The 14,816-nt window shown below is 38.8% G+C and overlaps 1 protein-coding gene across 1 annotated transcript in view; it reads right to left on the bottom strand.

The window, feature by feature from the left end:
* Positions 1 to 14,816, bottom strand: part of PRKCH (protein kinase C eta) — a 232,723-nt gene that overhangs the window by 109,701 nt on the left and 108,206 nt on the right. The gene's annotated exons all lie outside the window — the stretch shown is intronic.

Here is a 14,816-nt window from a genome sequence, read left to right as displayed (position 1 = left end):
AAGAGTGTAATGAATCTATCTGCATATATGAGAAAGTTGGATAGTTCAAATACTTCCCAGATTATTATTTTTTTTTTCTTTCTTTAAGATGCAAAACAGCCCAAAAAATCATCATGCTTTGTTGGACCTCTGGAACTCTGAGATTCCCATTGCCCACTATCTTGGGCTAGTCGGCACAGAGCCTGGGTTCCCCAGGGTTCTGAGGTCCCAGTATGTGACAGCAGCATGGTTGCACAGTACTTGTCCAGCTGTCTAGGACCTTAGATTCACCGACTGGCTGGCAAACAGGACTCCTCATTACTCTCCTTCCATGCCAGTGTTGCCACAAAACTTAGTGAGGGAATTGCCCCCAACAAAGTGAGAGCCCTGCCCAAAAGCATCGTTTCCAGCACCATCTCTGTTAATTTGGAATACATAGAAATTAACTGGGAATACACTCAAAGTTCCTTTTCTAATCTCACATTTTAAAGATAGTGGCTCCTAATCTGAAGACTTGAGAACTCTGCACCATTTAAAGATGGTAAATGATCTTTTCCACTTTACTATTCTAGAATGTTCCCAATGTATGCAGAGACTTATGATTGTAAAATAAAGATTCCTTCAATAATGCTTTTAAATAAATCACTGCTCCAAAGGAAATTAGAGGAATCGTACAAGAATAATCTGCTAATAAATTTTAAAACCTGGAAAAAAAGTAGAAGATTTCTGTGTAAACATAATGATCAAAATTCACTAAGAGTTATATAAAACAATAGTCTAACTTTTTAGAAAGAATTATAAAGATTTTAAAGGACTACCTCTAATTTTGAAGTAGTCATTTTAGGTAGACTTTTCTCAGTAGCAATTATACTCAAATAACCAGAAACTTCTGTACTACTCAGCATTACCTTAAAAGAAAAACTCACTGTGACCAAGTAGGAATTTTCTCAGAAGCATAACAATGGGCATATTATTCTAAAATCTATTATATCTTATTCTATTAATAGGTAGAAGAATAAGTATGACAGTTTCAATAGATGTTAAAAAGGCACTTGGTAAAATTTAACTTGTAATCCAATAAAAAATTCTTTTAAAAAGACTAGAAGAGTGTCTCTTTAACATGACTAACACATGATTTCACAGATCAAAAGCTAAATGGTAATTTTTTTAAAATTCCGGTGACAGTTAAGAACAAATAAGACTAATTATCACCACTATTATTTAATATTATTCTGAAAGTAGTTGCTAAAATTATTAGATATGAAATTTGAAGATCAAACTATCAGGAAAAGGTGCCAAAGATACCATTATTTGAAGTTATTTAATGTATGACTAGAAAACTCAGGAGAATTTAGCCTAATTTATTAAAAAATTGAGTACAGTATGATGGACAGTAATAAGTCATTAAAAGCCAAGGTATTATGTCAAAAGAACTGATTAGAATAATCTTAAAAATCCCATTCATATAGCTACAAAAACCAAACTATCTAGGAAATAATTTATCAGAAGTGCAAGATTTATATGAAAAAAGACTATAAAACCAATTGAAGAAGATGAAAAGATGTGTAAAAATGAAGTTCTTAAATTGGAACACCCAATACTATAAAGCTGTCAATTCTTTCTAAACTAATCTCTAAACTGAACAAAATCACAATCAACATTCCCAAAGGATGTTTTTAAACTCAACAATTTTTTTCAAAGTTTTTTTGGTACCATAAATATTTTAAAACTGTTGAAAAATTTCAATGAGAGGACTTGCTGTACATGTTAAAACATATTATAAAATTACAATAACTTAAACAGTGCTTTACCCCTTCAAGAACAGCCCAAAACTAGAAATCAATTTGGCTGAAAGATAATATGGTTCAAATCAGTGGGAAAGATGGATTTACTCAATAAGTAGTGTTCAGACAACTAGGTAGCCTTTTGGAAAATATCTTTACCTCACTTCTTACACCTAAATAATCTAAGATAAATGTTAAGGTGGAAATTACAGAAAGAAAGAAACCACAGGGGGAAAAAAATATTCCTAGAATGGGATAAGGATAACAAACTTCTATAGCCATAAAAGATCCACAGATTTGTAACCTATGAAATTTAAAGTCCTACTGTCAATAAACAAAACAGAGTTGAAACAAATTGAGGAGAAAACGATTTGTAACACATGACAAAGTGTTACATTTATAATGTGTATAAATGATTTAGAAAAGAGGATAAAAATCTAGTAAAAAGGAGGGGCAGAGGAAGTGAATAGGCAATTCATAAAATCATAAATGTAAACAGACATTAAACACGCCAAGATGTCCAATCCTATCCAAGATAACCACGTAAGAATCGCGAGGTAAATAGCATTTTACCTCTTAAGTTGGCAAATACTTATAAAGATGGTTAACATGCCCATTCTTACAACCTGGTAGGGAAAGAAGTACCTCCAGCTTCTGCTGAGAGGAGGATAAACTTGTCTCTAGTCCTGGCCCCACCATGCTCTGGATGTATTTATCCTGCCAAGCTTCCCTGTTCTCATCTATAAATCAGGTACTACCTTCCTCCTAGGTTTTTTCCCCCCAAGGACTGAATGAAGTAATGCATTAAAAAGGTTTTGTGTAAAGCTAGACACATGGTAGCATTCAACACATGTATCTATTTCGGGAATGATTTCTTTTGATAACCAATTTGACAATACCTGTCAATGTTTTTTCCCAGTTTTACTGAGAAATAACTGACATACCATCACTGTATATGTCTATGGCATATCAGCATGATGGTCTGATTAAATACTGTGAAATGATTACCACAATACATTCAACTAACGTTCGTCTTTGCATATAGATATAATAAAAAGAAAGAAAAATATTTTCTTCTTGTGATGAGAACTCAGGATTTATTCTCAACTTTCCTATTTATTATACAGAAATGTGAGGTGTAGTCATCATGCTGGTCACATCATATCCCTAGTAATTATTTATCTTACAACCAAAAGTTTAAACCTTTTGACCGCCTTCCTCTAATTCCTCTTCCACCTCCACCCTGCCTCTGGTAACCACAAATCTGACATCTTTTTTCTGTGAATTGGTTGTTTTGTTTTCCTGTTTGTTTTTTAGATCATACGGTATTTGTTATTTTCTGTCTGACTTCACTTAGCATAATGCCTTCAAGGTCTATCCATGTTGACATAAATGGTAAGATTTCCTCATTTTTTATAGTTGAGTAATATTTAATTGTGTGTCTATTACCTCAACTTCTGTATTCATTCATCACTGACAGATACTTAGATTATTTCCATGTCTAGGCTACTGTAAATAATGCTTCAGATATCTTTTCAAGTTGGTGTTTTTGTTACCTTGTTCAAGTGTTATGTTCGTTTCTTTGCATGTAATAATTCAATTTCTAGGATTTTTTTCCTACAAAAAATACCAGAAAGCAGAAATATATATCAATTGTATCTATACAGCATCATATCAATGTATGCTATATTCTTTTTAACAGTAAAACTGAAGTTCAATACAAGAAATCTTAGAGATGAAATGCAAAAAACATCCAAATAAATTTGGCTAAGACACCAACTCTCCAGAGGCTCTAGTATGGTTAAAATCATACCTACTCGAATTTTTGTTTTGTAGTGTGTGTGTGGTGTGTTTAAGTTCTTTGGTAAGCAGCCCAATTACTTTCAACCTCAGGTTTCCCATCTATCCAAAGAAGACGAAAATATACCCCAAGTCCTCAGTATTATGGGGAAAGTATTATATAATCAATATTCCTGAGATGGTCTTACAACTTTCGATAAGGGTCACATAAGAACAGAAATCACTCTACTGCTCTCTTTCACCATAATTCTAGAAGCCATCTAGTAACCACAAAATAAGCAGATTTTAATGTCGCTTTGCTGACAGATGATGAAATTTAGCCTAGATGATAACACCCTATATCTGATCTACATTATCACCAACCTAAGACCCAGCTCAGCACTGGCCAAAGTAAAACTTGTACTGAATTACTGAACACGTATCACATCTAGATGCAAATTAAATTCTCCCTGGGGAGTCTAATTACCAATAATTTACTTATATAATCCCTTAATACTATAAAGATTGGTTAAAAGGTCAGCTCATTTGCAGTTTTAACATTTCATAAATTGAATCCTTTGTCCCCCCTCAACAGCTATTGCCATTGCAGTAATCTGACCTATGAATCTTGTAGGTGATCTTACAGCCAGGACGGAGGAAGAAACTGCATGCAGTTGTTCACCAAGTCAGTCATCCCCCGATGCATTCACTCCTGCCTGTCACCCTTCCTTGAACGTTCTTTCCTCGGTTTTTGTTTTTGTTTTTTCCCAAATGAGTTAACATAGACTTTCCTGTGTGTCTCAGAGCCTAAGCGGCTGCCCCCAAACCCTGAATCGGGGTGAAATGCTTCTCCTCACCCTGTTTCCATAGCAACCCAGGAGCACCCCTCTATCTTTTCCCTTACCCCAGGAAACTAGGGGCTGTGTCTCTTTTACCTCCTATCCCAGGTGCCTCACCAGACCTCATACATGGTCATTTATAACCAAACTTCACTCTTCCTTCCTCTGTACTGTTTGCACATGTGCCTCTTTTTATTTAAAAAGCAAACATACACATTTACGCACATCTCCAGAATCCGCAAGAAATTTAAGTCATGTAAGAAAACGGGCTGCTGTGGCTTCATATGGCTTTCCGTGTCACCACTGTCTTGCTGGCTGCCCTGAGCAGAAGAATGAACTCTGGAACTGCACTCTGTTGCTCTGAGTACAGACTGAACCCCCACTTGAGAGTACAGGGAGAGCTTCCTCATTGTCTGCATGGCCTCCTGTTGATTTAGGACTGAGAAGGGCTTAAAAAGACGATTTAATCCTGTTGTACTCGAAACCACCCTGGGCTTTGAGAAATCTTTCAGATCATCTGTTAGTTGAGCACGTCAAGCAACACTAACATGCTTTGCAGCCAAAACTTGCATCACAACTTCTATTTAGCTTCTGAGGTGCTCAATGCCTCTAAATAAATAGGAAGCTGGCTCCATGCCCCAGCATGGAAACTCACATTGCCATCTCTGGAAGTGAGCAGGTCTGGAGCCCTTGATCTGTCTTTCCAGGAGTTGGTTTTCACAAGCCCTCCCAACCACAGGGTGGAGGCTAATTGTGTTAAATGTAATGATGATTAACTATTTTGAAATAAAATTGGATTTCATAAAATATGACTGTCATCCCATTCTTTTTCAGAACCTGAAAAGGCATAAGTGACCAGGAGCCACCACAGGGTAAGTTATTCTCGTAGAAAATTTTATTGGTATGAAACTTACGTTGCTGGCGGGAGGATTTGTAGGGGACAGATGACTTTCAGAAGTTTCCATCAAACTGTCTTAATTTTATCTCAAAAATGGTAACTATTCCATCTTTTTTAGTCTTCTGCTCTCCCTATCTGAATTTAAAGTTTCACATACCAGACACGGGCTTCCCAGGTGGCACCAGTGGAAAAGAACCTGCCTGCCGGTGCAGATAGACGTAAGAGATGCAGGTTCGATCCCTGGATTGGGAAGATCCTCTGGAGGAGGGCATGGCAACCCACTCTAGTATTCTTGCCTGGAGAATCCCACGGAAAGAGAAGCCTGGTGGGCTACAGTCCATAGAGTCACATACACTCGGCATGACTGAAGTGACTTAGCATGCATGCACGCAGGCACGCATACCAGACATAGAAATCCATGTTTGAAAGTACTTTGGAAACATTCTGATGTGAGTCAAAAGCAGAAATCATAGTTACCAATTTCCAAGTTAAAATCAGAGATAAAAAATCTATGGCATTTTGTAATTTTTAGAATTACCGATACAGAATACATAAAGGAAATACTTGTGATTTCGTGTAGAATGCAATTGAAGTTGAATTTGCTCAGCAGCACCGGTACTTGGTTTACCATAGTCTGTAACTGGTCTTCAAGGGGCTGTGCAGTGGAGGTCTTGAGGCCTTTATACGTGACCACAAGTGGAAAGCCCTGCAGGTGGGTGAGGCAGGTGAGGGCCTGGAATCTGGAGTGCAGCTGTGAATCCTGCATCTCCCCCTCATAAACTGGGAGACCCTGAGCGCATTGTTCAGTCTATACCTCAGTTTCCTCATTTGTAGAGCATGAAGGCTAGAGAACCCTCCTCAAAGGGCCATTTTGGGGACTTGCTGAAATAATAAGTGTAACATAATTAGAAAAATACCTGGCAGGAGGCAACTGTTACCAATTATAACTGTTGTTAAAACTCTTACTTCAGCCTTCAAAGACTAGAAAGGATTTTTAATCCAGTCATCCAACTGCCTCGAAGGAGAATCAATACATAGGAAACCATTTCCTAACGAAGTTCAGCAACATTCCCAAGGCTCATCTAGCTACTTAGTACCAGAACCACCCCTGGAATCCTCCACTCTTGATTCTATCCCAGAACCATACGGTTAACATCATATTGCATTTTGTCCTTTATTAACATTATTAACAATGGGTCTCCCAGAATCTCCTTGAATCAACTGGGTCTCCCCCTGGAAAGCAGTAAATTTTCTGGTGAGGAGACAGAAACTAACAGGAAGGTGAAACGAGGTCAAGCAGCCAGTGATGGAAGTGGGTAGGCCAGAGCCTGTTGACTGTGTTGAACTACTGAGCAGTGCTATCAAATGTCTTTTTTCTTCTTCCTGAGATACTCGTTTTATCATGTGTGCACATGGCAGGGAATAACTGTGGGAAAAACAAACAGGAAAACTTTTGTGTTGAGCACAATTACTAGTCAAGAAAGAACCACAGAGTATTATGTTGTTTATGTCTCCAAAATATATCCCTGAAAGGTAATGCAATAAGGTAGTGAGAGAATTTTGCTTAGGATTATCCAACACACTGAAGAAGAAACCATGTGATCGCAGAACCGTGTGATAAAGAATAATGCTTAGAGTTTAACTTAGATGACTTCTGTCTGAGACAATAATAACAGAACGATTAGCACATGTATAAAGCAAACACATAACTTAAATGAATCTTTACAAGAACACAACACCAGTGGGAGAGAGCATTTAGTGGGTGTTGAGTGAAGACAGAATCACAGATGTGTACCTAGTCCTTTGATTATTTAAGGAAGATTTGACGAATGGGCAGAGATTAACAGTTGTTTAGAAGGGGAAGGGGAGCTTGGTGAACCAGGATGGGGAGAAGATTCTGGGAATCTGTACCAGCAGCAGTGAAAATGACTGCGACAAAGAGTATTGGTATTAAAAATGGCAGGCGAAAGCCCCTAAGTGGCACTGAGCAGAAGAGAATCTTCTGTTTTTTAAAAAGAGCTGAACCACATGACTCACAGTTATTTCCAAATTCAGAACGAGTGATTAGACTCAATGTATCATGAGACCTGCTTCTACAGAAGCTATACACAGATGTTTCTCAGGGACTTGGCTGCTTCTGAGGAAGCCCAGCCTACAAAAACATCTACCATCATGCAAACTCACGGAGATGACTATCAATGGCAACAGAAGGAGAGAAAAATAATTTGTACTAGACTGACTCTCTCACGTAGGGCTCATGGCTCATGGCACTATGAAAGCTGAGCTCATCCCCCTGCCCCCATGCACCCATCCCTACAGCCTCCTCTGTTAGCAGAAACAGGAGCAGAACAGAGGTCCTGGATAAGGCCATCAGAAATGGTACCCAGGTTCCATTAGAAGCCAGTACTCTCCTCAGTACTTAAAGAAAGGGATCTGAGGACTCCCAAATATGCAGCTCTAGTTCTGGCTTCTAACTACTAAACTTGTTTCTAAGTAGCTTCTCAGCATCTCTTCAAGACATACCCAAGACAAACCTAAAACTTGACATTTGTAGGCTGAACCCTCTTCCCCAACTTCTTGAAGCCATGCTAGGGGTAGTAGCACCACTCTGCCTGAAGTCATCCAGAAAAAAACAAAACAAAACAAAACATAGAGATGTCTTCATATACCTCTTCACTCACAACAAATTGATCATCAAGTCCTACTAAACCTTCTATGATGTTTCCCTCCCACGCCCATGCCTCCTTCTTATCATCTGGACTGTGAAATAGTTTCCTAACTAGTCTCCCTGTGTAAGTTTGTTCCCTTCCGAAATCAATCCTTCATCCATCCAGTTACACTTATGAAATATGCATAATTCAGTGTATGTGAAACTCCTCAGGGAAATTAGGTTTACTGTAGTTGTCCTATTCGAATCATATTTTATTTTAAGGTAATAGGGTGTAGATTTTCCTCAAAGGGTGGTGCTTCCATTGTCCAACATCTGAGAGAAAGCTGAGTCCTCAGACAGCAAAATACCTTTCAGGTGGGCCTTAGGTAGGAGACTAGTCTCTCTCCTTGGTCCTCACTTTCTGAGGTTCAGACCTGAGGTCCCAGGAATGGGGCATCCCCTAGGCTCTGCAGAGGAAGACTGAGGTAGACTGGGAATAAGCCCAGTAGTAACGGGCTTGGAGGACCAGGGTTCCTTTCATTAAGAACCTAGCAGACTCCTCTACTAAGTGGGATTCCCTCATAACTCAGTCAGTAAAGAATCTGCCTGCAATGCAGGAGACCCAGATTTGACTCCTGGGTGGGAAAGACCCCTTGGGGAAGGAAATGGCAACCCACTCCAGTATTCTTGCCTGGAGAATCCCATAGACAGAGAAGCCTGGCAGGCTACAGTCCATGGGGTCACAAGAGTCAAACCCAACTTAGCAACTAAACCACCACCACTAAGTCTGCTTAGCAGATACCAATGTCAACCCCCCTATCCCAATACCCACAGCTCTCAGGAACCCATCAAATCTTCTCCATTTCATCCTGCCACCTGAGTTCCTTCAGAGATCTCAAAGGGTTGGTTGACCATACTCAAAGGGCAACAAAACTGGGATATTTATCCTCTAGATCTCATCTGATATTGGTTAATGGCTGCTTCAAGGAAAGGGGACATTAATTCTCCAACATTTCCACCCTTCCTTTGTGGCTGAGAGGAAATATATGGGTGGATCACTCATAGTATCTACCATAGAATGAATTCATACTTAGCCTGGCCCTGGTTTCTTATTTAACTGCTATATAATTTCTTAACAAGGAGCTTCAAATTCTTTGTGGAATGAGATGAAGTATAAATAGAAAATTCTTACAATAATAAACTTTATGATTGTGCCTACTCTTTTCTGCACACATAACTTAATGAAAGAAACTTCCTCTTGCTCCCTATGATCAAATGCAAGAATCCTACAATTCATTGCTGCAAAACAATGGTAAGAATTTCTACTCTGTTAGCAAGATTCTACAAATATTTTATTTTCCCCTCTGATTTCATCCATAAATGGACTTCCAGCAGCCATTTCTTCATTCCTCAGTTTTTTAAAAGAAAAGTAAACACTGCTCAGTGGATTATTAACCATCTGCTTTCAGGATGAGGAGGAAACATGTTTCTGTCCCATCAGATTTGTGTTGCAATCCTGGAGATGTGTCCATATCATCCCTCTCATTGTCATCCTGACTATCTGGAAAATACTTCAAAATGACATTATCAAAAGAAAAAAAATCCAAAATGACATTATCCACAACTTGAAGCTTAAGTTAGATAAAGTATCTTGGTTTTATATGCTTTAAAATGGAAGCATTTTCCAGTTATCTGGCAATTTCCTTTTATCCTTCATTACTAAATTTAACTGGAGAGAAAATGCCCCACTCATGGACTCATGTCCCTTTGATAACCTTCTGCACTTCAGAGGATAATGAAGCCATGATGTGGTTTCACTTGTCAGAGCAGAGGTAACATAATCTTTTTGCTTTTTCATTGTAGCTGTGTACAAAGATAATATATGGTCACTATAGAAAATTCAAATAATAAAGAAAATAAAGAAGAACATCTTCTTTTAAAAAGTCATCTTCAATCTTGCTGCTGCTGCTAAGTCGCTTCAGTCGTGTCCGACTCTGTGCGACCCCAGAGATGTCAGCCCACCAGGCTTCTCCATCCCTGGGATTCTCCAGGCAAGAACACTGGAGTGGGTTGCCATTTCCTTCTCCAATGCATGAAAGTGAAAAGTGAAAGTGAAGTCGCTCAGTTGTTCCCGACTCTTGGCGACCCCATGGACTGCAGCCTACCAGGCTCCTCTGTCCATGGATTTTCCAGGCAAGAGTACTGGAGTGGGGTGCCATTGCCTTCTCTGATCTTCAATCTTACTATACAAATAATCACTGAAAATTTTAGTTAGCATGCCACATATATATACACTGTATAGATACGCAATCTTACATAAGTGGTGTCACTCTGTGCTATTTCCCAACTACTATCCAGTTAAAACGTCTTTCCGTATATTTTTAAAGACTATTTTTTTAGACCAGTTTTAAGTTCACAATAAAATTGAGAGGCTGTACAGGCTTCTCATATACCTTTGTACCTGCCCTGCACACGCATAATCTCTCCTATTATCAACATCATTCACCAGACAGATACATTTGTTACCAAGGATAAACCTACATCAAACACATCATAACCACCCAACGTCCACAGATTGCCTCAGGGTTCACTCTTGGTGTTGTATATTCTACGGGTTTAGACAAATGTGTAATGATGTATATTCATCATTATAATATCATACCGAGTATTTTCACTGCCCTAAAAATCTTTTGTGCTCTGCCTATTCATCTGCTTCTCTCCCCCTGAGTCTGGTAACCGCTGATCGTTCTGATTCTCCATGGTTTGCCTTTTACAGAACGTCATAGAGTTAGAACCACGCAGTATGTAACCATCTCAGACTGGCTTCTTCCACTTACTAGTAAGCATTTAAAGTTCCTCTGTGTCTTTTCATGGACTGATCATGCATTTCTGTTCAGCACTGAACCATATTTCATTGTGTGGATGGACCACACTTTATCGTTTCACCTACTGAGGGATAACTTGGTTGCCCCCAAATTTTGGCAATTATGAATAAAGATGTTATAAACATTCATGTGCAGGTTTTCGTGTGGACATAAGTTTTCCCCATGTTTTTAAAGGTTACTATTTCTGCTTTTATAGCAACTAATGCTAAAGTTACCATTTAATCATATCTTATAAAATGAAAATGCAGCAAGGCTAAAAGTAAGCGAATAGGATTAGCATATCATCCCTATGAAAGTAGTTTCCCTATCTGAAAACTGTATTTTTTCCTCATTCACTCAAAGTTTAGAGATTGTTTTCTCCACCCCCACCCCCAGCCTCCAAGCTCAGGTTGGTCTTCCTTCCTCACAAAAAAGATTCTTATACAAACAACCTGTCCAACCAAAATCTTTTCCAGATAAACATGTGTTTCCTGCTGAGAACTAAAAGAATCCTGCCCTTTAGTTTGGCTGATTCCATTTCCCCTTCATTTTTTCCCCCTTTCCACTGGTAGACTTCTGAGGTCCCTTCTAAGCTCTAGAGTCCTGATTTCATGATTTCATGATTTTAGAAAAACTTCACAGGATATTAGCCATGAAGAGTATGATGTCTAATCATTTCCTTTTCCAGCTACATGGCTGGAATGAAAGCAATGTTGCTCCCTCACGTTGCTGATTCAACATGATTTTTAAAACCACTGCACCACTGCTCTTTGTAAACAGACTAATTCAAAACCTAACACTGAAGGTAAAACATCTTTATCACACGACCAAATTTCCTCTAATTTCCAATACCAATGCCAGGGCTTTAAACCTCAGTCAGCTTTATTTGAAAATTTAAAAAAGAGAGAGAGATAGCTGTTCTAATCAAATGTCATTTATATCATACGGTCACATCCTATTAGAAGCTAACAACTTGGAAGCATATATTTGGCTATTAGATTGGTGGGCTTTTTTGTTTTGTTTTCTGACAATTGCTTTATGCATTAAATTAAACAGGAACAAATAAAAGGCAATAAATTAAACTTTTTAAAACAATGTAAACAAAGGCTTGGTACTGACAGGGATTGAAACCATTGATAAAAGCAGAGTTTTGGATTAGCAATAAATTCCCATCTTCATGCTCCAGTGTTATTATTTCTGTGCTACCAGAAAGAACATTCCACTAGTCAAAGACAAATGAATTCTCTTTTCTTAAGATGTATTCACAGGGTTCTTTCTTTATTATCATTTATAGTCCACTCTATATCCTTGATTAAGGGTTCTTATCTTTTGAGGAAAAGCAGAAATGTTATACCAAATAGCTGCATAAGGTGGGGCAAATGCCTCCAAATTCTAGAGCACTTAGTACTAGCTCAACACATCACCTTACAAAAGCCTGTATATTTTGGTTTTAATTCAGAGCTTTATCATAACCTAGTAAACACAGTCTAAATGCACAACAGTTGAGCAAACTGCTAGGGTTCTACGGGAAAATGAAGAGCAACAGACTTCTCAACCCTAACCTGTCATTCAACTCACAAATCACTTTGGGGATAAGGAGGTATTCTGCCCCATCTTAGACATTAAAGGGCAGGTCAGTTTTGCTATAACCTTGGTCTCCAAACAGCCTCTGAGGACATACCACCTCTTCCTTCTCTATCCTGCTCTTAGTCATTCAGTCGTGTCTAACTCTTTTTGACCCCATGGACTGTAGCCCGCCAGACTCTTCTGTCCATGCAGATTCTCGAGGCAAGAATACTGGAGTGGATTGCCATGCCCTCCTCCAAAAGGTCTTCCCAACCCAGGAATCGAACCCAGGTCTCCTGCATTGCAGGCAGATTCTTTACCATCTAAGCCACCAGGGAAGCACTTCTCTATCCTATGTGTATTCAATCCACAGATTTTTGAATCTTTATTAAATGCTGGACTTTGCAATGGGAAGTAGGGGTATGATGATGAACAAGGTACAGTAATGCCTTCAACAAATGAAAGTCTATGTTGGAGGCAGACTATAAATAGCTATTACTGTGCAGAAGTGTGGAAGGGCAGAAGTCTTACCCACACAGGGGCAATCAGAGGTGGCTTCTCTTAAGGACAAGGAAGCTACAAATTTCAGAACAAGTGAAGGGGAGGTGAAAGAACAGTAAAAATGTGCTTAGTGAAGGGAAGGAACAGGAAAACTGGGGAAGAGTGCTGCAAGAAGAGGAAACAGAATGTACCCATGTCCAGAATGAAGAAAATACAAGGATCAAGCAATCCCTAATAGTCACCTTCTGACCTGTCACTTTAATACCTAGTAATACCACCATCATCAAATATTTGCCAAGTGTCTACTATTTACTAGGGCCAAGAACACCAAGAAGTAGGGTAACATTACTCCAAGAGGTTCTCAAATTACTATGGTGGGGTACAGGAAGAAAATACTGCAACTTCTATTTATTTGTTTCTCACATTCCTCACTTTAAAAAGAAAACTTTTACTTTTATATTGGAGCATAGTTGATTAACAATGTTCTATTAGTTTCAGGTGTACAGCCAAGTGATTCAGTTATACATATACAGGTATCTATTCTTTTCCATAGTCTTTTCCATTTTGTTGTTTGGTTGTGGCTGACTCTTTGCAACCACGTGGATTGGAGCACAGCAGGCTTCCCTGTCCTTCACCATCTCCCAGAGCTTGTTCAAACTCATGTGCATTGAGTCTGTGATGCCATCCAACCATCTCATTCTCTGTCACCTCCTTTTCCTCCTGTTTTTGATGTTTACCAGCATTAGGGTCTTTCCAGTAAGTCGGCTCTTTGCATCAGGTGGCCAAAGTATTGGAGCTTCAGCATCAGTCCTTCCAATGAATATTCAGGACTGATTTACTTTAGGATTGACTAGTTGGATCTCCCTGTAGTCCAAGGGACTCTCAAGAGTCTTCTCTAACACAGTTCAAAAGAATCAATTCTTCGGCGCTCAGCCCTCTTTATGGTCCAACTCTCACATCTGTACATGACTACTGGAAAAACCACAGCTTTGACTAGATGGACCTTTGTTGGCAAAGTTAAGTCTCTGCTTTTTAATACGTTATCTAGGTTTGTCGTATCTTTTCTCCCAAGGAGCAAGCGTCTTTTAATTTCATGGCTGCAGTCACCATCTGCAGTGATTTTGGAGCCCAAGAAAATAAAGTCTGTCACTGTTTTCATTGTTTTGCCATCTTTTCTATTTAGGTAGTTACATAATATTAAGCAGAGCTGCCTGTGCTATACAGTAGGTCTTTGTTGGTTATCCATTTTAAATATAGCAGTATGTACATGTCAATCCCAAATTCTTGCTTCAATTCTGTGATACTTCGTGTTTATAGCAACTATAGTATGATATATACACCATATATATAATTATATATAAACTTGTAAAAAATATACATATATGTGGGGTTCATGCTCAAAACTTGTTCACTGATGTCTGCTTTATCAAAAAGTTTGAAGGCCATTTATCCCAATAGATTTATATTCCAGTTTGAGTCATAGCTACAATGAGATGAAAAGCACCAAGCAGTGAGGCTAAGTGCTACCCACAGGTGTTAGAGGAGTAAGGGATGAGAAGAGCTACCTGAGAGCTTGGGTGTTAGGAGAAGCAGAGCAGAGACAGCATTTCATTTAGGTCTTGGAAGAAGAGTAGAACTTAGACCAAGGTACATTATGAAGGTTAGGGAGGACATTCTATCTGGGAAGACTGACATAGCCCAGGAATACACGTCCCAGGGAAAAATGAGAAAGCCAGCTTCTCTAATACAAAGGCTTCCCAGAGAGGCACACCTTTTTTTTTTTTTGGTACCATCACTAGCTGAGTAAAATAATCCAGTTAAATTTTAATATTTTTGAATTTTAATAAAATAGCCTCAATTACATTGATTCTATTTCATCTCTGTTTACAATTCCTACTCTGTCACTTCAGTGGTGTCTGACTCTTTGCGACCCCATGGACTGTAGCCCACCAGACT

This window comes from Bos indicus x Bos taurus, chromosome 10, assembly GCF_003369695.1.
Source record: "Bos indicus x Bos taurus breed Angus x Brahman F1 hybrid chromosome 10, Bos_hybrid_MaternalHap_v2.0, whole genome shotgun sequence".
In the NCBI taxonomy this organism is placed as follows: domain Eukaryota; kingdom Metazoa; phylum Chordata; class Mammalia; order Artiodactyla; family Bovidae; genus Bos; species Bos indicus x Bos taurus.
The sequence above is the reverse complement of the archived record's forward strand: the minus strand, read 5'-3'. Positions and strand labels throughout refer to the sequence as shown.